This window comes from Balaenoptera physalus, assembly GCF_965194825.1.
Source record: "Balaenoptera physalus genome assembly, chromosome: 3".
Classification (NCBI taxonomy): Eukaryota; Metazoa; Chordata; class Mammalia; order Artiodactyla; family Balaenopteridae; genus Balaenoptera; species Balaenoptera physalus.
The window spans coordinates 27,339,445-27,366,818 of record NC_138890.1 but is presented as its reverse complement, the minus strand read 5'-3'; the positions used below and the strand labels follow the sequence as shown (position 1 = coordinate 27,366,818).

The 27,374-nt window shown below is 43.9% G+C and overlaps 2 long non-coding RNA genes across 3 annotated transcripts in view; both read right to left on the bottom strand.

The window, feature by feature from the left end:
• Positions 1 to 27,374, bottom strand: part of LOC309658286 — a 241,063-nt gene that overhangs the window by 108,211 nt on the left and 105,478 nt on the right. The gene's annotated exons all lie outside the window — the stretch shown is intronic.
• LOC309658257 overlaps positions 1 to 27,374 on the bottom strand; it is a 54,949-nt gene that overhangs the window by 516 nt on the left and 27,059 nt on the right. The window contains exons 2-3 of one of the 2 annotated variants that reach the window (XR_014262147.1): positions 3,803 to 4,429; positions 2,474 to 2,639 (exon numbers count right to left, since the gene is read on the bottom strand). This is a non-coding gene — a long non-coding RNA (uncharacterized lncRNA). Of the gene's footprint in view, positions 1 to 1,304; positions 2,640 to 3,802; positions 4,430 to 27,374 lie in introns of those variants that run through there. The other variant, XR_014262148.1, reaches the window with a different exon arrangement.

Here is a 27,374-nt window from a genome sequence, read left to right as displayed (position 1 = left end):
AATTAGGGCTACATAGTCATTAAGGAGTCTTCCAGGGAAAATGAAAAAAACCCATGGCTTATGGTACAGCTGATCTTCAATTTATTATGAGAATAGAAGCATTTAAAAATATACTAATGGATGAGGAATCTAATTAAACACCTAACTGCGTAGGGGTTTATTCAGAGTTGTTGCTATTTTGGACGAAAGGGCAGGAATGGGGCAGGACCCCACTGAGGTCAATTCTCCTGCAGTCACTGAAGGTGAAGAGTTGGTGGAGAAGTCATCTGGGAAACTGGGCCTGGGTTGATCTGGTTAGAGGTTGCAGTATCCTGGTGTTACCCTGAGATCCGTAGCCATATCTGCCTCTCACTTGAGTTGAAATGACTGGACAAAGTTGTTCTTGTGTCAGACTGGCTGCCAATTAATGAGTTACTTATTAAACCCTTTTAATATGCTCCCAACTGGTGTGGAGAGGAAGAAGAAAAACCATATTTGAACAGAGTATTTGTTCAGAGGTTTTCATACCGTCCACCATCCCCCTGAATCCCCAAAAGAGTCTCGTGTTCCCATTCTAAATAAGGAAACTGGGGAGCAGAAAAGGCAGCTGACCTGCACAGGTTCAACCCGCGCCTTAACTGAGCTCCGACTCAAACTCCCAGTCTGCCGGCTGGGCTCCCCATGTGTCCCCACCCAACCACAGATCAAAGACTGCAAAAGCTCCACCGGCTGCGGGGTCATTAGAGAAATTTGTGCTGACCCAGACTCCCCCGATTTTAAAGAAACCAAATCTTCAAATGGAGCAGAGTCTTAGACTGGCTTTAAAAGCCTCCAGACCCCACGCAGCTCCCGTGGTGGCCCGCTCCCTGGAATGTACTGGCTTTGCTATCAAGCCCTATTGATGGATGGATTTATCTGGGACGCACTGAAACTCTCAAAAGCTTGCAACCTGGGTCGGCAGCACAACCTTTGCCGCTTCATCCCCCATCCAGGAAAAATCCACTCCCTCCTGCCAGTGTAGACCAGCCAGCAGAAACTCAGCCAGCAGGAGTGATGCGGAGCAGTGCTCAAGGAAAAGACCAACCCTCTCAGGAAGGTCTGCCCTCGGGGGTAATAGTGGGCAAGCCCCGCTGAGACCCTGGGGCTAGAGAAGGTGGTGCTGGGCTCAGAGGGGCGCCAGTGAATAGCCAGTATGCTAAACAGCACGCACTCGCATCTGCTGTCTGGGCCGCCACAGCTGGGACACTTTTGTTCTTCGGAAGTAGTGGGACTAAGGAGGAGGGGGTTGCGGAGAGCAGAGAGGAAACTCAACCCCGAGAAATCAGAGGGAGAGGGCCCTGGGAGGGGGTCCTGCTTATTATCACCTGCAGTTTCAAGTTCGTTTGTTGGAGGAGCCGCTATGGGCAGGGATGGGCCTGTGCACCCAGACCCCAGCTCCCAGTGGATCTGGAGCCCAGAGCCCAGGCTCTGGCCGCAAAGCAGTTACCATGTGTTGAGAGCATCTGCACAATCTCATGTAATCCTCACAACGGCTCTCTTGGAGATAGGTACTATTGCAATCCCCATTTTACAGATGAGGAAACTGAGGCTCTGAGATGTGACACAATATCCCCAAGGCCATCTGGCTTTAAAGGCCAGGACTTCAACCCAAATGCACTGACTCTGCCTCATGGGATTTTACCCATTGAGGCTCCTCAAACCTACTTGTTATTAAAGCCAGTGTCTTTGTGTGACTGCCAGAGGGAATTCTGAGTGGTTTGGAGATTATCATCCCCAAACAACTTCGGACACAAACCAGAACATCTTGGGTTGTATCTACAACATTATTGTTGTTGCTGCTGCTACCATTACTGTCCCCTGTTATTTCTCTTCTGAGACCCCTGAAGGTGGTTGGAAGGTGCTTGGCCTTGCGCTCTATCTAAGGGATTCAGGGGTCTTCTACTGCCCTCTCCCCCAGCCCAAGCTAACGAACAGGCTCTAGTGAGCCCCTGTGGGTACTGATGAGCCATGGTGTAGCCCTCAACCTCCAGACCCTTAGGATCTTCAGCTCAGGGCAGGAAGATGGTACTTAAATGCTGCTTGCCTCCAGGCGAAAATTCCTGCAACATGTATGGAGTGTAAAGAGGCCTGGGTTAAAATCCAACTTCACCACTCACCAGCTGTGTAGCCTTGGAAAAGTCACTTTGCCTCTCTGAGCCTTTGTGTCCTCATCTGTACTCTGTAAGGATAGATCTTCCTCACAGGGTTGTCTGAGAATTAAATGACATAATCCTTTGTGCACTTCACCAGGAGCCTGATGCACGATAAGCACTATGATACATTTACTGCTCTTATTAGTGGTAGATTAATTTTCACAAGATAAATTGTTCTGGTTCTCCTCATAGAGAGAAGGAAGCAAACCCAGAGAAGATGAGTAACTTGCTCACAGTCAGACATTAAGTGGTAGAGCAGAAATTCAAACCCAGTTATGTCAGAGTTTAGAGTCCTGATTTACCTCAGTCTGCACTGTCTCCGCCGAAGAGAATCTTCTCGAAATAGTTGTTGACTAGGTGTGGAAAATCTAGATTATTCTAAGTCAGTGGAACCAGGTGTTCTGTTGCCTTCTGGGGCTTCCATTTACTTTGGTTGCTGATGTGTGGCACACTGCAACTGCTAAGTACCTGTTTATTAAATAAAAATAATACTAAGTAGCATTTCTAGAACATCTGCTGTGGGCTAGACAGTGACAGTGGACCAGGTGTTTTACCCAAGTGATCACATTTAACCCTTAAAACAATCCTAGGAAGTAGATCTCATTCTGAAGTTGAGAAATTTGAGGTTTGGGGACTTTAAATAACATAGCAACACAGGGTATGAATTGGAATCTAGATGTTCTGACTCCAGAGAGGGGAAAAGCTAATATGAGCTGAGCAGTGTACTTGGGACATTATGTATATTTTCTCGCTCAGTCCTCTTAATCTTATAAAACAGTTTTTTTTTTAATTTTTTAAAAATTTATTTATTTAATTTATTTATTTTTGGCTGCGTTGGGTCTTCGTTGCTGCACGCGGGCTTTCTCTAGTTGCAGAGAGCAGGGGCTACTCTTCGTTGAGGTGCGTAGGCAGTGGCTTCTCTTATTGCAGAGCACGGGCTCTAGGCGCACGGGCTTCAGTAGTTGTGGCACGCGGATTCAGTAGTTATGGCTCGTGGGCTCTAGAGCACAGGCTCAGCAGTAGTGGCGCACGGGCTTAGTTGCTCCGCGGCATGTGGGATCTTCCCGGACCAGGGCTCGAACCCATGTCCCCTGCATTGGCAGGCGGATTCTTAACCACTGCACCACCAGGGAAGCCCATAAAACAGTTTTGAAAGAAAACACTAAGCCTCGGCAACTTTAAAGTGTAATTTGCCCAAGTTTACATAGATGTCTGCAGACAACAGTTCTCCATCTACCAGCCCAGGGTACTCCAATCTGCTTCCAAAGCTGAGCTCTTCAACCAAGGTTGGGGTAGCTCTGCAGAGACGGGGCAGACATGGTTATGGGCGGTGAGTTCGCACACAAAATGTGACTTCTCCCATGAGGAGGCCAGGCAAACTTGATATCTCCTGGTCTCTCTGAGGGAGGGAACATCAGTGATATTTAGTGAGAGGACAATGATGTGTCTGCAGGTAAGATGAACACAAAGAGATAAACCAGGGTTGAGATGGTCAGAAGGCCTGCAAGCCTGCTCTCTGCCTGCAAGCATGCAGGAAAGAGCCTGGCCTCCCTCCCTCAGAGAGAGTCCAGGAAATATCTCCTCTGCTTGCCTCCCTCCCGGCTGCACTACTGGAGTCCGTCCCCACCTACCTCCAGAAGGAGCTGCTTTTGATGAAGACCCCACGCCTGTTACACATTCATGTTCCAAAGCAGGAGAGGGTGGGCATCTGTGTTACTCAGTTGCATCTGAGACTTGAAGATGAAGTAAGGTGGATTGCTCTGTTTGTCCTCAAATCCATCAGATGAAAAGCAGAAGACCTTGAACCTGGAGTTACTGAATCCTGAAGGGCAGGGTGTGGGGTGACGTCTTGGATTTGTTCCCCGACAGAAGCCAGGTTTTGCCAGCCTGGCCATGCGCTGCAGCAGACAAGCTTCTGCTGGGCCCCATGATGCTCAGCGCGCTGGGCGCTTAGTAGGTGGTTCAGTGAGTCCTGGCGACTGTCCGACCTACAGCTTGGGCTGCTCGGCTTGAGCTCTGCAGCTGCCAGCCACGCTACCCTGTCGGGCTGTGCTTGGTAAGTAGAGGTCAGGGTCTGAGGCTTCTCTGCAGGCGGGTTGCTTGGGCACCCTGAAGAGAAGACTGAACCTGCACTCTGTATAGTTTAAAAATGATTTGTCAATGGCGACAATTTACAAAAGTATATTTCTGTTGCGGCATCTTCCAATCGCTGGGATTTATGGCTTCATCTCTCGGATTTGAAAGCACACCCGCACACTCTGGCAAATGAGAAAATGTATGAACAATTTGTTGGCTTTTTTTTTTTTTTATCAAGTTTCCCCAAATATGTAAACTCTGAGAGCACCTTATTCTTTTTAAATGATCATTCATTTGTCTCCAGACTCTATCTTTTGGCACAATTTATTATTCTCTATTTCAAAAAACTTAAATGCATTTTGCATATTAGCACGTAACTCTTGTTCCTGTCTCCTCAGTTGTGGAAAGGGCTGGATTGCTTTTATAAAGAAAAAAATGGCTAATAAAATTGGCCTCAGCACCATTGCTCTGCAATTCTTATGAACAGTAAAGTGGTACTTACCGTCATTGATGTTAAAAGCTATTTCTAAATTATGGTGCCATTTATTATCTCTAGTGTCCAAAGTAAGTTTAAATGATGCTTATAATTCATGTTTTACCAAATTTCCTTTTCCCCCCGAGGATACCTCTGATTAACTTATGCACATTAAAGCGCTTTTTAAATTCTTCTTTTATTGCCATTATGCTCTGAAAATCTCAGCGATTCTCAAAAATGGGTAATAAACTTGAGATAAAATGCTGCAGTTTTAGATCAATGCTGACATATCACTGTGGTGATTTCTACAGAGCTAAAGTGATAATGCTTCATATTTACGGAATATATACTAGGTTATTACTACAGTATTACCATTTTGTTCTAAGATGAAATGAGTAATTTACCAATTTATTAAACAGTTACATTTAAGTATTGCTTAGGACATTACCACCCCAATCTGTTTACTTAGCTTGAAGAGTTACCATTAAGATACCCTGTTTATTTAGGTAAAATTTGTAATCATCATGCCTTCCATTAACCAACTTATTTTTCTGCAAGGCTAATTGTCTGGAAATGAGTTTCTTCTTATTTACTGTGCTACATTCTGCTTAGCTGGCTAAAAACATCACCCCAGCAAGAAGTGCTAGGGAAATTAATAATACATACAGAGAACAGTTTTAATTAGTATAATACCAAATGTTAATAAAAGATTTATGACACCGTTGAAAAATTCTAACAGAAGAGATCTTACAGCTTCGGACTCAATTTATCAGGAGAGGGCGACCGTGGTGCGACCTTTTGTGGGAGGCCAGTTTGGGTGGTTCTCAGGAGCTTCTGGGGCTCCTGGGAGCACGGGCTGGAGGTGAGAGGCTCTGCCTCTAAAAGAGGTTTGCTGGGTGCTGAATAGAGAGCTCACACCAAGGAAGGGGAACTGGGGACATAGATGTAGACTGACAACTCTAACTCGAAAGATACCAAGGTTTCTGCAAAGTAGGAGAGGAACACCGGCCAGCCTGAGGCCCCTCCCTGAGACATTTCCAGAGGCACCACTGGTCTTCAGTCCCAGATGAGAGCAGGACTTTGAGAGTCTGGACTGCTGTTAACTCAGAAGCTATGGGGACAATGGATCGACATGGAACTGGGGGAAGAATGCATATTCACTGAGTATTTATTATGCGCCATTTGCTTACACACATCTATTTTAATCTGCATAGCCGAGAGCTAGCACTATCCTCATTCTGCAGGTCGGGAAGCCCTTGGAAGGGTAAGGCCCTTGCCTGAGGTTATGCAGCTAGTGAGTGGAGCAGAATTTGAACCTAGGTCTGTGGAAACCTCAGAGCATTGTCTCCTGCAAGGCAGTACCGACGTGAAGAGAAAACAAGCAACCCCATTATTGACCTGCACCCTTGTCCATGATGTCAAGCCAAGTAGGCACTCAGACAAGCATTTGGATGCTTCCATTCTCATCTGGATGGACTGGTGCATTCCCATCCTTCCACTGTCCTGCTTGCCCCAAAGGGGTAACGTTCTTTCTTTATGTATCCATCTTCCTTCTGTGACATGAACTCACAAGGGCAGGGGTCATTTCTTACCTTCTTTAGATCCTTGGTGCCTGGCACATAGTAGGCCCTTTTTAAAAGATTTAAAAGACCAAGGAATAAGGAAGTGAAAAGGAAAGACAAATACAGCTTCTGTTTGCAGTGTTCGGGAGAAAAACTGACCCTAGATAGATGCATTTTGTTTGTAGGAAGTCATCCCCCTCCCTGCCACCAAGCCCACACAACCCTGGCTGAAGTGTAGGGTTATTATTATTGCCATCTTTTCTAGCCCCCAAGGGCCAGGTCTTAGGAGCAGCAGGAATCCTTTGTACCGTGAGCTGATTTTTTCCAGGCATGTGTAATACAAACTGACCAAGACAGTTACTTTCTCAATTTCTCTCCAATTTGAGAAACTCCATATCATGAGGCACTTGAGGGCTGATGAGTCTTTTATCCTACTCTTGATTAAAAGGTAAAAGAAAAAAACAAAACTAACAAAAGTTCTTGGGCTTCCCTGGTGGCGCAGTGGTTGAGAATCTGCCTGCCAATGCAGGGGACACGGGTTCGAGCCCTGGTCTGGGAGGATCCCACATGCTGCAGAGCAACTGGGCCCGTGAGCCACAACTGCTGAGCCTGCGCGTCTGGAGCCTGTGCTCCGCAACAAGAGAGGCCGCGATAGTGAGAGGCCCGCGCACCGCGATGAAGAGTGGCCCCTGCTTGCCGCAACTAGAGAAAGCCCTCGCACAGAAACGAGGACCCAACACAGCCAAAAATAAACAAATAAATTAATTAATTTAAAAAAAAAACAGAACAAACAAACAAAAACCTATTAAAAAAGAGCAATCTTTAAAAAAAAAAAAGAAGTTCTTGGACCGAAGATCTCCAGGATATGCGGCAAAATGGCCAGGCTGCTTCTTGAAGAACAAAAGTAGTGCCTGTGCCCAGGGCCACCTTTGCTGCTCTCTGAACACCTTGCTCTTCCTGACTGTGCCCTCCGAGAAGGAATTTTAGTCCTTCAGTGGATGAATGGATAAACAAATTGTGGTCTATACATACAATGGAATATTATTCAGCCGTAAAAAAGTAAGGAAGTACCCATACATACATACAACTTGGATGAGCCTCAAAAACATTATGCTAAGTGAAAGGAGCCAGGCACAAAAGGCCACATATTGTATGATTCCATTTATATGAAGTGTCCAGAAAAGGTAAACCCATAGAGACAGAAGAGAGATTAATAATCCTAGGGGACAAGGTAAGGGAGGAATTTGGGGTGTTTTTCTGGGGTGATGAAAAAGTTTTGAAACTAAGATCTGGTGGTTGCACAACACGGTGAATACACTAAATGCCGCTGAATTGTACATATTAAAACAGTTAATTATATGTTATGTGAATTACACCTCAATTTTTAAAAAAGGCATTTTAGGAATACTAGCATAAGTGTCCAAAGCTACATATACCAGGGTGTTCATCACAGCAGTGGCTATAAGAAGGAAAAATTGGAGATAACTGTCTGTCCAGCATTTAGAGATTGGTCTCATAAAATAAAACCATTCATACAATGGAATGAAAAGTAACCATCCAAAAGAATGGGAGTGGGACGTCAGGACTTGGGAGCTGCTCTATGGTGCTAGGAACAATGGCTTTCGGTGTAACGGAGCTGTTACGTGGAGAGGCTAAGCTTCTTTTTTTAGATGCAAAGAAAAGTTCCAAAACATATGGGAAAATGTTTGCTGGAAAATGACTTGGTTAAAACCTGACAATCTTACCAGCATCCTGCAGGTTGATGAATACTAATGAAGCTATGAATGTCACTGACTGATGAACAGCTTCATTTTAAATGAGGAGTCACTGTCTGCCTATTGAAAGAGGCCAGTTTGCTATGAAGTTCCTAAGATGTAAACATTTCTGGCTAGTGCCATGAGATTTACTTGTCTGTTGTATGAAAAACTGGTGATCAGGAAAAGCTCTTCATTTTATGGACATGGAAAGAAAACAAAACTCAAGACAGATTTTTTTTTTAAATTTTGAAATTGCATTTGTGAATAGATTTCTGAGCCAACATCGAATCTAGATTAATGCATCCATAAGATTCAAGCCATTTCTGTTTAATCATGTCACTGCCCTAGAGTCATAACCTGTTGGCCAGTATATTATTGATACTTTCTAGCTCTGAAACTGTTTTTAATGGAAAATTCCTTTTCAGTTATCCAGCCTTGTAATTAAATAATTTTGAATGAAAAAAAAAAATGAATGGGGGTGGGAATTCCCTGGCGGTCCAGTGGCTAGGCCTCGGCGCTTTCACTGCTGGGGTCAGAGTTCAGTCCCTCGAACGATGTCCTCAATGCATTATTGAGTAAAACAATTTACTTGCAAAGATATATATATACACACACACACACACACACACACACACACATATATATATATCTCATATCCCACACACAAACACGTGTGCCTCGTTCTGTCATAGGACAAGAAATAGAAAGGATAGACAGCAACCAAATGATTTGCTCAGGTTACTACTGAGAAAAGAATGCTGGAGTGAGTGGAGGCTTTCACTTTTTACTGTGTCGTGTGGTCATTTGCAAAATTAAAGATTTTTTAAAAAATAAATTAATATGTTTTGAATTAAGGCAAAAGTTATAATAAGTTTAAGATGTGGTAGAGGAGTGAAGGGAAATAGAAAGTGATCCATAGTCCTGCCACCAATTTAGGGTACACGGCTCAAAAAAAAATTTTTTTTAACACATAGGACACCAACATTAAAAAGAAACAACAGCACTAAAAAACTCTGTTAAGACATTGAAAGATGAAACTTTAGACTCAGCAGGTCCTTACTTAGACTGCTTTGTGTTTCTTCTGCTGCCCAGCACCATACCTTGGAAATGATAGGAACTCACTAAATTCTCAACACCCACTTTCTTAAGGATTGTAAAACGTACTGCATTTTCCTACAGTTTTCAGTATCCAGCATGGAGACATTGAACCTAATAGGTTTATAAGACAAAATGGCTGTTATGTGTGCAAAACGCAAGGGCACTTTTTAGCTAAGCAACTCTAGAGGACGAACGCCAAGGGAAAACTTTTGATCTCAATTATTGGGATGCTTCAGAGGTATTTTTACCCTGAATGATTTGGATAATTATCTCAATCTTTCACTTTGTTTTGACTAGCTCTGCAGACTGGTTTGAATTCAGGAGGGGTATCAGTTACTTCAACTAAATATTCTTTCAAATTCATAATGCCAACCTATGAGTTTTTTTGTTTTTCAATGGCTTTTCTCAAACACAGCCAACATTTTTTAAAAAATTTAATTAATTTATTTTTGGCTCCGTTGGGTCTTCGTTGCGGTGCACGGGCTTCTCATTGCGGTGGCTTCTCTTGTTGAGGAGCACGGGCTCTAGGCGCGTGGGCTTCAGTAGCTGTGGCACGTGGGCTCAGTAGTTGTGGCTCGCGGGCTCTAGAGCACAGGCTCAGTAGTTGTGGCGCACGGGCTTAGTTGCTCTGCGGCATGTGGGATCTTCCCGGGCCAGGACTTGAACCCGTGTTCCCTGCATTGGCAGGCGGATTCTTAACCACTGTGCCACCAGGGAAGTCCCAAAACCAACATTTTAATTTCTGCTGTTTTATCCCTTTTCAAAAGGGAGCATTCTTAGAAGCTGGAAGAATGGAATCAAAGTGATGAGTGGACCTGAGTATTTGTGTGTGTGTGTGTGTGTGTGTGTGTGTGATTTTGTGTTCGTGTGTGAGTGTACATATTCTGTGACAGGGCCTGAGTCAAATTTTCAAGGCAGAGGACAGAACTAATTTTTCTCTCTTATTTTCAGTGGATTATTTTCTGTGGGTTCTAAATAATTGATAAGGAGGTCCCTTTCCGTAATTAAAATGGATGTCCGGACACGTCAACACCGATAGCTTTTCCAGTAATGAGTGAATTTAGATACACGTAAAGTACAGGCTATATTTACTCCCCCTGACGGGTTGCAGTGCAGAGTGTGTGGGTGGGGAACGGGGGCTGGTGGGAGACACAAGCCGGTTTCAGTGGAGATGACAAGAGAGCAGGAAGGACGGAAGCCTGGGAGATTACCTGGACAAAAGCCCCTGCCTGGCCCCAAGGTGCACCTTGGACAAGCAGGTGAGCCAGGCACAGGAAGGCAACATAGGGCAGGAAGTCTGGAGACGTACTTCGTGCCGTTTGGAATCTGTTGAGTTTTCTTTGTCTTTTTCTGCCAACCCTAATGTCCTCTCCGTCTCTCACCTTCTTAGTGACATCTCCTGGCTGCCCCTTTCCTTGATGAAAACCTATCAAAACCTTCCCTGCCAAGGAGAGAGGGGTCATTGGAAGCCTTCCAGGTGTGGTTACCTTCTTACAAACATCAAAGTCAGTTCATTCACCTTTGGGTCCAACAGACTCTCTCTCATCGCCTATCGTGGGCCCTACGCCATGGCTGGTGCTGGGGACACTGCAGTAAAAGGCTGCCTGTGCTGGAGGAACTCACACAGGGCGCTGAGCAGATGGCTGTCTACCTACAGGGAGGCAGGTGCAGGGATCGGGTGCAGAGGGGCCGTGGGAGGAGGGACAGCCCATCTCAGGGGCCTGTGCAGACTGTGCAGGTGAGGCTGGGGTCAGGGGCGGGAGGAGGAAAGGCTTCCCAATGGAGAAGTCGCACCAAGAATGGGGAGAGGGACAGACGCTGGGGCGGGAGGACAGCATGTGAGAGGTTTAGATAGATGGCAGAGCAGCCTCATGGATGAGGGCCCACTCCTTGGGGGTTGAATTCCTTGTCGAGGAGCTCAGCTGTCATCCTGTGGTGATGCTGGGGCACCGAAAGGCTTTATGCAAGCCTGTGTGTGTGAGGGGAGTGATGCTGAATTTTAGGGAAGTCCCTCTGGTGGCCACGGGGAGGGTCCCGAAGGGAGACAAGAAGCAAGACTAAAGATTCAGGGCGTAAGAGAGGGGTTCCCAGAAGGCTGAGGGGGGATGGTGCTGGGCTCTAGAAACTCCTCCAAAGTGAGGCAAGGAGAAGGGAAGGGTGGTGGCCTGGGTGACAGAGACCAGGGGACTGAAGAGGGCAATGTGCCACCCAGAATGCTCAAGTCACCCCTGACAGGGAGGCAGGGGTGAGAATGAGACCTGGCAAGTTCACATCCCAGTGCCCCTGCCTGGTAGCTCTGTGACCTGGGGTAAGTTACACAACCTCTCTGAAGCAGATTCCTTTCCTATTATTTGGGCATAATGATATCTGCTTCACTTGTATCTACCCACCACATCCTAGCTGCTCGATAATAGCAGGGCCGATTATTAGCTAGGGGTGGAATGGGCCATCCACAAGTGTCCTTGCCAGAGGGAGCACACCCAGAGCTGCACTGACACACAGCCCTGGGCGCAAGAAACTGAGTGTGGGCTGGGGCCCTGGGGAGTTCATCACCGAGCCCTCCTGAATGAGGACACCTTTGAACAAGGGGAAGAGAGAGCCACAGACCGGTGTGGGTGCATTCATTTCCAAGCAGACTCTTGTCAAGAAAAAAAAAAAAAAAGGCGGCAGAGTGTCGGTTCTGGCAGAAATACCCGAGACCACAGATGCATTTGCCCGCCCGCCCCCGCTGTTCTCTCTGTCTGTCTCCCTCTGGCCTCTTTCATTCCGTCTTGGCTTTGATACTGCCAGCTGACTCCAGAGAGGCGACAGGCAACCGGGAGGAGAGCACCATCAGGGAAGGAGCCGGTGGATAACTCTGGAAAGGGGGACCCACTCTTGAAAGGTAGCAAGTTTTCAGCTCCCAAGAACGAACAGGGCTAACGCTGATCCAACCTTAAAAAAAAATTTTTTTTTTTAAAGCAGCCTTGCTGACACGTTAAAGACGCATATCTGTTTGATTCATTTAAAACGCGCTCAATGCTCAAAAGTCCTTAGAAAGATTTTTGCCAATTAAAAAAAAAAAAACATTTAAAACGAACTCTAGCATCCAAATACTTCCTTTGAGGAAAAAGCCAAAGAATTTCTTGCTTTCCACCAGAAGTGGGGAATAGGGGGGCTTGCGGAGGGATGACACACTACCTCTGAATGAATGAGCCTGCAGGCACCGTGGAGAGGATGGAAGGGCCATTATTATGGGCGGATTACTCACCTAGAGGTCAGTTGACTAACACTCTGAGAAACAGGGGCTTTGTGTGAGGGGGAGACCACAGCATCTTGTTTTAACCTAACAGTTAGAAAGGGGGAAATCCTCATGTCTGCACCGACCAAGCTCTGTGTAATACATGGCCTACTTGCAAAACACCGCACAAGAATTCTGGCAGAGACTCCCGGATTCCCTGGTCCCCAGGCTGCTCCTTCCTTCCTTGGTCCTGTGTACAGGCTCCCCGAGCTCGGCACCCCTGCCTCGGCCAGCAGCAGCAGGCACATTCTGAGTCTCCCTCTCCTAAGGCAGCACCAACTGTGTTTACCGTAAACTTAGCTTCGGGGGCAGTCAACCCAAAGGATGCTTGCTCTGATGACTTAGGACACTGTGCTTCTGTTCCCTGAGTCAGTGCTAATGCGGAAGCTGCCGCCTTTGTGAGCTTATCTGTACCCATGGTGGCTGGACCTTTCAAGTGACTATGGTCGTGGGCACAGGGAGGTGAGCACCCAGGAGACTGCACTTGGCGTGGGGACACCAACAGCTGCGCTGTAGAATCCTTCTCCTCGGGGCCCACACCTGTGCCCCTTCGCCTGTGGGCTTTTCCCCTGGCCATGGGCGCACATGCTCTGTTGCCTTCCAAGCAGAGAGGTATTGCTTATTGCCCTCAACCCGTGATGGGCAGGGAGCTGGCGGATTAGTACTGCAGCTGCCTGGTCCTGGGTGGAGAGGTGTATTCTCACAGCTCCTAGACAATGAACTCCAGTTGCCCACAGTGGGAACCAGCTTGAAAACCCACTTTTTATTGGCCGCCCTCTCTTCCGTCTCCCTTACCCACTCTCATGCCGTTGCCTCCTGGGATCACTGCCAAATAACTACTTCCACCGAAATCCCTGTCTCAGTGTCTGCTTTTGGGGGAACCTGAACAGAGCAAGGTGGGTTAGCTACATAGAACCCTATGAAATTGCCACCTCTAACCAGAGCAAGTTCATATGGTTTAACTAACAGTTCTTGGTGCCTCAGCTGTATTTCCTGATATGCCAAAACAACACACGTCTGGCCTCTGTAAACTCAGGGATATCCATGTCTGTGAAACTACAGGCTACGTGTAAGAACAGTCTGATATTTTCTTTTTCACATAAGCTTTCCTGTCCTGATGGATGTCTCAGGCTTGTCATTTTTTAATGATTACCTGATATTCCATTGTTCCTTTCTACCCATATGCAGGACCAGATTTGTGGGTGTGTAACTTGTATAGCTGCACAGGGTGCCACATTCTGAAGAGTCCTGCGCTTGGTTTAATGTTCTGTTGTTGCCATCAAGGTAATTCATTGCAGTACCACTTAAAAAAGCAATCCATTTTAAATAACCGAAATGAATATCAGTAGGGGACTTCCAATAACACAGAGAAAAACTGTCATGGAATACTATACAACCATTAAAAAAATAGACTGACACGTAACAATCTCCAGATCAATTGCAAAGTGAAAAAGCAAGGCACAGAATGGTGTGCATAGTAACTTACAGTTGTATAAAAAAAACATGAGATGGGCTAAAGACTCTTAACTCATGCACAGATCAACTCTGGAAGGGAGGACGGAAGAACTGGCTTCAAGACTGCTGTAGGGAGGGGAGTTGGAGGTTGGGAGACAAGGATGGAGGGTGACAGATTTTTCACCACTGTGCTCTTTTGGTGTTTGAATTTTCTTGTTTTTCTTCCCCAGTATATTTTTTAAAAAATCAATTGCAGGGCTTCCCTGGTGGTGCAGTGGTTAAGAATCCACCTGCCAATGCAGGGGACATGGGTTCGAGCCCTGGTCCGGGAAGATCCCACATGCCGTGGAGCAACTTAGCCCATGCGCCACAACTACTGAGCCTGTGCTCTAGAGCCCACAAGCCACAACTACTGAGCCCACGTGCCACAACTACTGAAGCCCACACACTTAGAGCCCGTGCTCCTCAACAAGAGGAGCCACCGCAATGAGAAGCCTGTGCACTGCAGCAAAGAGTAGCCCCCACTCACCGCAACTAGAGAAAAGCCCACACGCAGCAACAAAGACCCAATGCAGCCAAAACCAATAAATAAATAAAATAAAATAAATTTATATTTAAAAAAATCAATTGCAAGTATTTAATATTTTAAAATATTTCTTAAAAAGGGAGTAAGAGGGCTTCTCTGGTGGCGCAGTGGTTGAGAATCTGCCTGCCAATGCAGGGGACAGGGGTTCGAGCCCTGGTCTGGGAAGATCCCACATGCCGCGGAGCAACTAGGCCCGTGAGCCACAATTACTGAGCCTGCGCGTCTGGAGCCTGTGCTCCGCAACAGGAGAGGCCGCGATAATGAGAGACCTGCGCACCGCGATGAAGAGTGGCCCCCAATTGCTGCAACTAGAGAAAGTTCTCGCACAGAAACGAAGACCCAACACAGCCATAAATAAATAAATAATTAAAAAAAAAAAAAGGGAATAAGAGAGAAACAAAAGAAGGAAGGAAGGGAGGGAGGGAGGAAAGAAAGAAAGAAAAAGAAAGAGCAAGCCAGCTAACATGATGCCAAGCCAGCCAAGCAGCCCTTCTGCTCTGATTTCAAGCTTCTGGTCTGGAGCAACCAGGACTACAGAAAAGCCTGCAGCTCATTTCTGGATTGCCCTGATGTCAACTTCTTCATCTTTCCCCTGGGGCTGCCTTTGCAAGGTCCCAAGTGACAATTCTTTTAAAATCTGGAGCAAAAGAAATCCTCTTTATTTTCTCGATAAATTTGTATATTTTCTGTTTTGAAATAAAGTGACTGTGTCTTTTTTTTTTTTTTCACTTTGGTTGCCAGGAAGCTCAGAGGCAAATTCTAAGCTCAATTATATGTTATCCACGTGAACTGTAGGTTAAATTCTTTTCTTTCCTCTGGATTTGATTTTCTACTTGTATTACATTTTCTTTGTCCCTGATTATTTATATTTTAATGATTTTATTGTATGTGAACTAAGATAATAATTTGAATTTTCAACTGAGGTTTTTTTCCTCCCTGTATTTCCTTGTACCCTGTCTTCCTCCCTCCTTCATTCAGTCAAAAAGACCAGGTGGCATCCTTGCCTCAGGGAAGGGATGTCACAATAGAAGGATGAGAAAAATCTTTTGAGTTTCAAAGCCCAAGCTCTGAGGGACTACGGACCTGAGCAGTAATTTGGGAGAGGAGGTGAAGAGTCACATAGAACAAAGCTGGCTGAAACTTCACAGGCTGGGGAAGAATGGAGCAAAAGGAAATTAAGAATAAGGGAACAGCACAAAACCCAGATTGCTGGGAGAAATCTGTCCCAGGGAAACCTGTGCCCTGCTTCCCATTTAAAGTATAGAGAAAGTACAAGCCCTGTGGCACAAACAGCTGTGTAGTAGACAGATGGGCCTGAGACCACCTCCCAGAGTGTCCTGCACCCCAGAGGGCACAGGAGCTATGTAAGATGACTCCCATATGCCACAGGAGTGGGGTGTCTGGGAGAGCTCAGAGAGATATCCGGAGGGGCCTTGTGGTTGAGAATGACACTGTGGCAGCATCCTTCGTGGACCCAGGACCAAAGTCATCACCCCAGGTGCCAGAATTCATGGACAGGGGATGAGGACAAGTACCCACCTTGCCTTCATGCTCTGTAGCCTCCCCAAATTGAGAGCCACCCACAGAAACCATGATGTGACTGCGATGAACTTTCTGCCATATGGCAAAATGGTGCTCATAAAAGAAACGGTAGAGAAACGGTTATATATCTTATAAACCTGAGTTAGCAAAATGTCCATACCCTGAGCCCCTCAGTGGAATGCAAAGGAGAAACAAATGAAGTAAGCAGTAAAGAACCCTATCCTAAAATTAATTCTTTCCAGACCCTTCTATAAGAGGAACCCCAGGACAGACTGCCCCCGTATGAGCCCTGGGATGGCCCCTCTGATAAGGATAGCATTTTCGTGCTCGGGACACAACTAGAAACATCTCGCACATTTTGATGGACCGGGAAGGGACCTGACTCACTTCTTACATCTTCCTCTGTAACAGATGCTTTTGGAATAAACTGGAGCTGCCACTGAGCACAGTTAATGGCCTGGAAGCTTCCCAGGTGCTTCAGGAAAGAAGCGGCCTTTTAACCATGGTTTTTGGCCTTCATAACTAATGTCAGCTTTAAATGCTGTTCAGAATAACAAATGAATGCTTGTCTGACTCTGAAAGCCTTTGCTAACCGCACTCCCATGCTTTATTATTTCACTGATGGAGACCGCTTTTGTCATCTGGAGCAAGTCATCTTGGCAGTCTGACCGTTAGTTTACCTGTCTTTCAAACGAGCATAAGAATAATTTCTTCTTGAGGGACTGATGCTGACCAGATGTTCACAAATCCCCTTAGGATCGCCGGCGCAGGGCCCTCAGTAGGATTGAGGTTGTTGTTATGTAATAATTTTTCCTTCTAGTTTTGATTAAAAAATGATACATGTCCATCTATGTACAACAAATGTGTCGATGCTAAGGGGACATGTGCACCAGAATCCCCTCCACAGAGATCAGAATGCAAGGAGGGTGTCCCCCAGCCAGGCTCCCTCACAGCACAAAATGACTGGGGTATAAAAATCTTTTCAAAATTAAAAAAAAAAAAAAAATCGAGATGTTCCTGACCTTTGGATGCCACCCATTTGTGGTGAGAGGGCGAGGGCGGTAAAGAGACGGCCTGACTCGGCCTTGCGGTAGACTCTGGTGCCCTCTGCTGTCATTTGGGAAATAAAGGTTTCTTCGGGGAGCCTTCAATGTCTACCGCAAGGAAGGAAACCAGCTACTCTCACCTGCTCAGAAGTTTCCACTTGAATCTGGCTCTGTTCTGAGTTATGTGGGTTGGAGGCTAGGTGTCCCTCACAGAGCCTGGGGTGTCCTGTTACATCAGCCTCAGGGTTCATCCCAAAGATGGAACTCAGATGTCTTGGAACAGAAAAGCAAACTGACCGAACCCAAGGATTCCCAGGGATTAAAACACAGCACCAAAGTGTTTTGAAGAGATCAGTAAGAGGCTCATATGTGCCGGATTTGATGCAGCCCCAAGCTGCTGTGTTCTGAGGGTTGTTTATTCATTTAAAAATTTCCTTTCATTTTATTTTGTGTCCATCAAGCAAGGAAAGGGCTTGAATTTGGCCTGGAGTGTGGCATTCTTCATTGGATGTGCCCGCTCTGTCTGAGCCTCTACGTAGCACCTGGGTATGGCCCAAAGATCGAATGCTCATTTACTCTGTGAGCAAGAAGGATATTTGCCCATTAATTTTAACTCCAGTGCTCCAGGCACCATGTAAGTCTCAGTTAATATCATCTCACTTTAGATGACACTCGGAGGAGCAGGAAGACAATTTGTGGGGGGAAAAGAATAAGAGGCAGCGCACATTTAACCGGAATGTTAATATTTACCCATTGCTGCACTTGGTGTCTGGGAGGCTACACAGTCACTAAGTGGGGATTACATCTTCAATTAAGTAGTGGTAGCGGGGGAGTTTGTGATGTTTCACAGAGGGAAACTGCCGAAATCATACTTTAAGGAGAATAATTTTTTTAAAAGCTACAAAAAAAAATTGAAATAAAAGCCTGAGGGGAAAAAATAGAGGGAACATTTCTGTTTAGGGAATCCTAATATTTTGGCTGAACACATTATGTAAAATTAAATACTATTTTAAACCAAGGAGATATAATATCTAATTAAGTTTTTGTAGTTGATGGGCTTAGAGAGGATTGTGAATGTTGCATCCATTGAGCTGAAAGAAGTAGAAAAATTACATAACACTGTTCTATAGTGACTTTCACCCAGACATACAAGCAGTCTTACATATTTTGCTCTTACTCTGCCCCCTACCTAGGACTCACTGGCAACATGAGAGAGAAAAGGAGAATGAGCACGATGACCTCATTAAGCCTTGTAATGACCCCGAAGCGCAGGAATCAAGAGTTGTCAGCCTCATTTCCAAGCTGCGACCAGAGGCTCCGAGGGGCCAGGGGACTCTCAGAGGGTCATTTTGTGAGTCCAGGGGTGGAGAAGGAACAGAACCACCATCTTCCAACTGCATCTGGAACTTCTTCTGCCTCAGAACGCTCTCTGCTCTACAGTAAGAAGAATGTCAAACTTCGGGGTGTGAAGCCTTCTGTTATTGAGCAGAAGTTCCAGGAAGCACCAAGATGTTAAAGCTACTTGAAGTTTTAGGGGAATTTCAATGTAAGGTGTGAAGGAGCCAGACATGGAAGATTAGTTTTAAAAGGATGTTGACTTCTAAGACTAATTATTACACAAAGGCATTTTCAAGTTACTTTATAAAATAATTTTTAAAGACAGGAAATAAAAAGAATACCACATGATTTTTGGTGGGCAATTTTTAAAAACTTAGCTTGAATAGTAGGCTTTCTTAAACTGAGTAAAATCGAAATGCCTACAGACACAATCTAGACAAAGACAATACTCCCAGGGCAAGGACTGAATATTTCTATCGTATTTCATTAGTTTTCCCTTTAAATTTACCATCACAGGTGTACAATAAAAGAACTAACCCACCATTTTTAAAAGTTTAAACTTTGGCAGTATTTTGTCTATAGTTCCTGACATAAATTCAGCAGGGTCACATTTAATATTTGGGAGGGAAAAAGAACTCTCAGGACATCTTCATAACAAGTTGAAAGAAATTTTGTCAGAAAGCTATTTGAAAAATTAGAATATTCAAATTATAATTTGGCAATAAGGAAGTAGTTTAAATAATTGAAAATGAGGAATTGAGCTGGGAGAAGTCACTCTTCGGTGGTCGTTTTTGTTTCAGTTGCCACAAGCGAGAAGTAGGTTTTAAAAATAGATCACCAGGGCAGAGCAAGTGTCTCTGACAGGCACTTGAAGGCAGGATTCTAGAAATTCCAATCATTTAACAAATTGCACCATTAAGAGTCATAATAGGTCTAAAAGCCATTCTTGAAAGAACTTACTAAGTAATTTGACCTACAAAATCATCTTGTTAAATTTATTTGATATCATGAGACAGTTAGTGAAATATGCATAGTCCATTATATTAAATAGAAAAGCACCCTGCAATGGGTATCTGATGTGCTCTTTGCAATTGCAGCTATTAGTTGTCTATAAAACTCCTAGACATGATTTGATTTGATTACTGTTATATCATTTTACTTTGTAACATATAGGGGTGGAGATTACAGATCTGCTATTGCTTACTAGGAAATATTTAACGAAGGATGTTTTATTTATTAGCATAAAGAGACACAGTGGATTGTTGGGTGATTAAAGTGATAATGTGGCTGCCATACTTGTCAAAAATATAGCTCTAATTCAATAACAAGGCGACAGTCAGTCTCTGAGTTGATCTATGCCTGAGCAAACTGACTCTGAAAGCAGGACACTGCCCACTTAAAAGGATCTTGGTAAATTTCTATAATTGTACGTTATCAAAAACCAACAGCAACAACAACAAACCCGCAGGATGATTTCTCAATTGCAAGTTTACTTTCTCTCTGCCATGAGCTCCTGCATCTTATCTTCTGCATTCCTAACATCCCAAATCAATAGCAGAGAATATTTAATGTTACTAATCTATGTGGGAAGCAATATTTTTATAAGAAGTAAATTGAGAAGAGAATCAATAAAGGGAGCAAAGGAAGAAAGAACCAGCATTTATTGAGTGCCTGCTGTGTGCCAGGCTCTGTGTTAAGTATTTCACAAATACTAGCAGGCTATCTCATTTAATCCTACGGAAAGCTGCAAAGCGAATGAAGAAATACGTTTATTTTTAAATTTTGAATTGCACATATATTTACTATTTTGTCCTTTGTTCTCCTTTGGTTTAATGTCATTTAAGTCCTACAGGTAGCTTGTATCATCAGAACTACTTCACACCACATTGGGAGGGAAAGATTACTAATATCACTTGTCAATGAACGTGTTGACCACAATTAGTGTCCATATTTTATTCTCAGCTCTTGCTTAGAGAATACTTGATCAGAATTTTACTCTGTGTATAGTTAGGCATAAAATAGATCCTCCCTGAAATACCTGCTCTTTGCTAATCAGGGCCAATTTAAAGAAATCTTCTAAGATAAACTACATCACGTAAATCAATTTGTTCTTTAATATTTGTTAATTGTATTATTTGCATTTCAGGACAAAGTTAGTGCTATTTCAAGGTAAACTATTACAGATTCTGATTTCTTTCAGGTTGCAAGCCAAGAAACGGTAGAGACCCTTTCTCGATTATTTTAATATGTCGTAAGCTGAAATTGATCCCGTAGATCATAAACGTTTACTGGGCTTTAGGAGCAGTTTAGTTTCACAGCGCCCTCTGCTGTTGCTCTGTAAGTTTATCACTCTGCTAACTCACTGAGAGAGCAGCGCTCACTCCTCCAGGAAGGGTCATCGCAGGTTGGAGTCAAAGCCTCAGTCTCTGGGTTTCAGAACTTGCATACTGATGGTGAACCCAAATCCGAGCAAGCTCAGGCAACCGATGTGCCCTGACTGAGCCCCCAAGAATTCTCTTTCCATCCCTGTCCTCTCCCCCAAGCTCCAAAGCTCCTACATCTGGCCGCCTCCCGACATCTAATGGGCATTGCACATTTTGCATCTCCAAACAGAGCTCTTGTTTCAGCGCTCCCAGTCCGAACATGACTTACGCCCAGGTCTCATCTCTGTCCGTGGACCACCACTCACTCAATCGCCCTCAAACCTAGGAGTTGTCTGTGGTTTCTCTCTCCCTCACACCTGGCACGTAGTAAGCCCTTCATAAATATCTGCTGAATTAATTGAACAAGGAAACAGAATATCAAGGTATTAATTTATAGAAAAGCATCTATGAAAACATCAATAAGATCAACACGTTCCTTCCAGATCTCCCTCCACGGAGAGAGGCTAGCACCAGTTTATATTTCCCAGGCCATCCCTACCTAGGCAGGATATAGAATGCCTTTTGATTCCCACAGCCACCATCAGGCAGGGCAGGGAATAAAGGATCTGACTTTAGGTTTCTAGGTTATAATCACATTCCTTCCTTACTCTCTGAAACTGTGCACTGGTTCTAGTTCCTCGGAGTGGAACTGGATTGCTGCTAAACCCACCAATCTGTTAACAAGCCATCTCATGTGTTTCTCGCCCTCAGATAGCTGCACCATCATGTGTGGAGTCTTACTCTTGTCACCTGCTGAGAATAACGTTTTCCTTGTTCTGGGAGACCCTTATGTGTCCCCTTTGGCCATTGATCTTTTTTTTTTTTAAATTTATTTATTTAATTTATTTATTTTTGGCTGCATTGGGTCTTTGTTGCTGTGCATGCGCTTTCTCTAGTTGTGGCGAATGGGGGCTACTCTTCATTGCGGTGCACCGGCTTCTCACTGTGGTGGCTTCTCTTGCTGCGGAGCACAGGCTTTAGGTGCACGGACGTCAGTGGTTGTGGCTCACAGGCTCTAGAGCGCAGGCTCAGTAGTTGTGGCGCATGGGCTTAGTTGCTCCGCGGCATGTGGGATCTTCCCAGACCAGGGTTCGAACCTGTCTCCCCTGCATTGGCAGGCGAATTCTTAACCACTGCGCCACCAGGGAAGCCCTGGCCATTGATCCTTATCAGTCAAACTTGATAAACAGAATTTGGCATTCTTGCAAATCAAAGTATTTTCTAAATTATCTTGGTTAGTTTGATTTAAACCGAGACTCTTTGCTTTAATAAATATAATACACAATTTGATAACACATATATAATTCAAAAAATTAACATCAGGCTAATCCCACAACCCAGAGGTAACTTCTATTAGCATTTTGATGTATTTTTTTTAAAAATAGAGTTTATTTTTTAGAGAAGTTTTAGGTTCACAGCAAAATTGAATGAGAAATACAGAGATTTCCCATATACACCCTGCCCTCACACATGCATCACATCAAGAGTGGGATGTTTCTTATAATCAATGAACCTACATTGGCACACCATCACCCACAGCCCATGGTTTACATTATGATTTACTCTTGGTGTTGTACATTCTATAAGTTTGGACAAATGTATAAAGCCAAGTATCTATCATCACAGTATCACACACAGAATGGTTTCACTACCCTAAAAATCTGTGCTAGGCCTAGTCATCCCTTCCTCCCCGCTTAATGCCTAGCAACCACTGATATTTTCATATAGATGTCTCTTTTCTATGTGTGTGTGTATATTAATATTATAAAACTGGGCACATACTATGCATATCATTTTATTTTCTGTTTTGTTTTCATTTTAAAGTTTAAACACTTCATGTTATGGAAATTCTCAAATGTACATAAGAAGTAGAGTGAAAACTATCATGAATCTCCATGTGCCCAACACCGGGCTTCAGTGATTATCAATATTTTTGCCCGTTGTGTTTCATCTGTCTCTCCCAACTGCTTTTATTTCTTTTTTTGCTGAAGTATCTTCAACAAATTCAAGGTATCATGTCATTTCATCCATAATACAGAAATATTACATAGACTGCCTTTTTCATTTAACATGACGTCATGAATATTTCCCATATCATTCACTATGGTTTGAAACATTGTTTTTAACAACTGCCAAATATTGTCATTGTTTATACGTATTACAAACCTTTGAGTGCATCTCTGATTATTTCTTTAGGAAACATCTCTAGAAGTAAATTACAGGATCAAAGGGTAAGAATTTTAAAGATATAAAAAACATCATAAATGATTAATCAATTTATACTCCAATCAGTGGAATGTGAAAAGGTCTGTTTCTTTGAACCCCTACTGGCTCTGGGTATTACCAATTGTATGGGTCAATGTTTCATTGCAGATAGCAGAATCCACTCTAGCTGGAAGCAGAAGAGTTATTACCAGTTATTATGAAATCATTAGAAGATTTGGAAGAGCTGATTGAGCTCCCAGGAATGAATTCTGAGCCACACCGCAGAGCTGGCTCACCAAGGGAGCAGCCTCTGGCACAGTGGGGAAGCTGGGAATAAGAAAGTTGTCATCACAATTGCAGGCTCTAAGGTCACAGTGCCTTTGTCATGACTTGCACTGTCAAAGTGGATGCCTTGCAACCCCATGAAACTGGAACTGGACCCCACTCCAAATACCTCTATGACCTTGCTTGCTAGCACAAACAGCAGAATTATGACTTGTGCCTCATAATATTCCCACTGTCCAAATTTCATATGGGCACATTGCTAGATAGATCATCTGAAAAATTCCAGCTGTAAGGGAGTCTGGGAAATGCAATGTTTTGCTTTCCAGCTTTTAGCAGGCAGCAAGACATAATACAAAGTGCTTGGAATGGAGCTGAATGAGCCAATCTGTAATACCTACTACAATCCACCCCTTTGGTAAAGCAGCATCCATTGTCTTCTGTCAATAAGTCTTGCAAACAAAAATAATAGCCAAAACCAACATACTCTCCTAATGGACTCATACCTCATACAAACAAAAATGAGCTTATCCTGAAAAGGAGACCCAAATCTCACTGCATTCATCTCTAAGTGATGTTCGTTCTTCTTCTAGTATAACCACATATTGATACCCTGCAATCTAGGTGCTAAATTATAAAGTTTACTACAACTCTGTATCAGATATCTTAACTTACTTTATATAGTATAGTAGGTGAAAGAGAGAAGGAGAAAAAAAGAAATAGTATTATGTATAAAACTTGTGATCATGGATCTCATTTCTTCAGTTAGACATAAGGTATCCAATACCAGTCAATAGTCAAAGATGCTGTTTTACAGCTGGTTTATTTGATTCAGAATCCAAACAAGGCCCACATATTTGGTTGTTTTTGTCTCATAAAGTCTCTTTTATTCAACACACTCCCCACCTTTCGTTTTCATGCTTTGATTTGTTGGAGAAACCAAATCATTTTTTAAGTGTAGAATGGATTTGGTTGGCTGCTTTCTCTTGATATCATCTAACTTGTTCTACTATTCCCTATGTTTCCTGAAAACTGGTAGTTATTCTAAAGACCTGATTAGATTCAGGCTCTGTTTGTGTGTTGGCGATGGGAGCTCATGGGCATCTTTGTGTACTATTGCATCACATCGTGATGCATACAATGTCTGTTATCTACTTTCAGAGAATCTAAGATTGATCAGTGGGTTCAGGTGGTGTGGTCCTGGTCCCTCTATTATAAAGATTCTCACTAACTTTTCACCTAATGATATGAGTGTCCTTTGAGATTATGACCTGGATCTATTACTTCATTAGGGATCAAAAATTGATAATTTTTCTAATTCTACCAAACAACTAGATATCCATGAATCATTGTAGGTCTGTACCCCAGGTCACCTCTTTTTCTAGGCAGGATGAATGACCAGGTACTTATATATATAATCCTATGTAATATAATATAGGAGACATCACTGCTTGTTATTCCTCAATTAAAACTGCCAGATTTAGCAAATAAAAATACAGACATCCAGTTAAATTTAAGTTTCAGAAACAATAAATAAATTTTCAATATGTGTGTTTGAAATGTTAAAAGATAAGCTGAGTCATATTAAAAACTACCACAGTTCACCCCATGTCTATTAACCATATTTATCTTCCAAATAAAGACAACAGTAAAATCATACTTTTGGCTAACATGTTGCAACTACCCCTCATACAATGAAAAGCATGCTAACCCTCTTTCAAAAAGAAGATACCAAGGGCTTCCCTGGTGGCGCAGTGGTTAAGAATCCACCTGCCAATGCAGGGCACACAGGTTCGAGTCCTGGCCCGGGAAGATCCCACATGCCGCGGAGCAACTAAGCCCGTGCACCACAACTACTGAGCCTGTGCTCTAGAGCCCGTGAGCCACAACTACTGAGCCCGTGTGCCACAACTACTGAAGCCCATGCACTTAGGGCCTGTGCTCTGCAACAAGAGAAGCCACCACAATGAGAAGCCCATGCACTGCAACGAAGAGTAGCCCCCGCTCGCCGCAACTAAAGAAAAGCCCTCGCGCAGCAATGAAGACCAAACGCAGCCAAAAATAAATAAATAAATAAAATTTAAAAAAATGAAGATACCGAGGCCCATCTTTTGGATTACTAGCTAAGTCAAGCTCTACCTTCGATATCCTGTAATTTAAATACTGAGTTATTGAGTTGTGGTACCTTTTCATAGGACATGCTAAGATGCTTCCCAGGGGAATGACTGCATTCCAGACATAGTCTTCCTTACTTTATTGTGTACTAGCAACCCAATTTCCCTTTGACAGTCAAGATCGATCACCCTAGCCAGTACAGAAACTCCTGTTTTGCCTGAGGAACCCTCAGTGACCAGGCAGCAGTCTCAATATCTGTTGAGTTTAATGGAATCATTGCTTTGTACCCTGGTGGAAGCATTCCTTCCTTAGGAACTAAGACCTCTAGACCAGCAAAACCCAAAGTTAAGGGAATGATAAACAAAAAATTTATTAGGGATCACTAGGGGTAGAAATGGGAGTGGTTCTTCTCGTGATTATCATTTTCATTTTCACTCCTGGATTTCCACAAATCCTGGCTATATATTAACCATTGATTGGGCACATTTACCGCATCATGGAGTGCATTTCTCCAGCCCCACAAGATGTTGCCATCTAGCTGGGAATGTAAATGAATCTTCACAGGGCCACATGATGCCAAACAAGGGACCAGTGAGTTCCACGGGCATGGATCCATTGCCACACTTCCTTTGCTGTAATGTAAGTTCCTTGGTCTGAAGCAATGCATTATGGAATGCTATGACAGTGAAAAGGTCTGTTAAGTCCATGGAGGTTGATGTGGGCGGATGCATTGTAGGCAGGGAAGGCAAATCTATATACAAAGTTAAGTGTCCAATCCGGTGAGAACAAAGTGCTATCCCTTTCAATATGGAAGTGACCCAGTAAAAACAATGTAAATTATTTCTAACATCATGTGACTTGTTCATCCCTCTGGGGAGTGGGACCACATAAGAAGCTCATTGCTGATCTTTGTTATTGGCAGTTTGGGCTGGAGAAGTCCCTGTTGCTAAGCCCATGCATAAACTCTGTTTCTGCCAGTTTGGCCTTTTTTTTTTTTTTTTAATGAGCTTTTTCAGCAGGGATAGGGGTCACTGGATAAAGAGGCTGACTGATGTTGGCAGAAGTCATATAATAATATGACCCATATGATAATTAATATTCTTCTTTGCTTAGGTTACTCTTTGGTAAGTATTCACCTGAAATACAAATATCTTCATATCCTGTGCCCATTCAGAGAGGTCTGTCCACATACCTCTTCCCCAGACCTCCCTGGCACCAATTTTCTAATTGCCCTTCCTCCAAGTCCCTGACCACCCAGCCAAACAATTACCCATGAATCATTGTAGATCTGCACCCCAGCCATCTCCTTTTTTAGGCAGAATGAACAACCAGGTACACTACTCAGAGGTCTGCCTGCTGAGAGGATGTCCCTTCTCCATGGTCCTTCAGGGCCAGAGATGAGTATAGCAGTTATCTATTGGTATGTAAGTAACCACGCCAAAATTTAGTGGCTTAAAATAACAATAATCATTTATTTTTCTCATGATTTGCTCTTTGGGCCAGGCTCAGTAAGGATGGCTCATCTCTATTCCATGTTGGAAGAGTCAGTTGGGAAACTTGACTGGGGCCTGGAGGATGAACTTTCAATTTGGCTCCTTCACATGGCTGGCAAGTTGGTGCTTGCTGTTGGCTGAAGCATAGACAGGACTATGGGCCAGTTCTCTGTTCTTCTCCATGTAGGCCTTTCCACAGTCCCCTGGGCTTTCTCACAGTATGGTGGCAAGGTTCCAAGAGCGAGAACCCCAAGACCCCTGGGAGTCACATAACATCACTCCTGCCCTACTCCACTGGTCAAGGTGCAGGTTCAAGGTGTGGGGGAACATAGACTCTACTTCCTGATGGGGGAGCGCCAAAGTTTATAGAAGAGCAGATGAGGCAAGAGACATAATTGTGTCCTTCTTCAGAAATATAGTGTCCATAATGCAGATTGAGAGAAAGGAGCAATGAAGTGGGAGTAGGGACC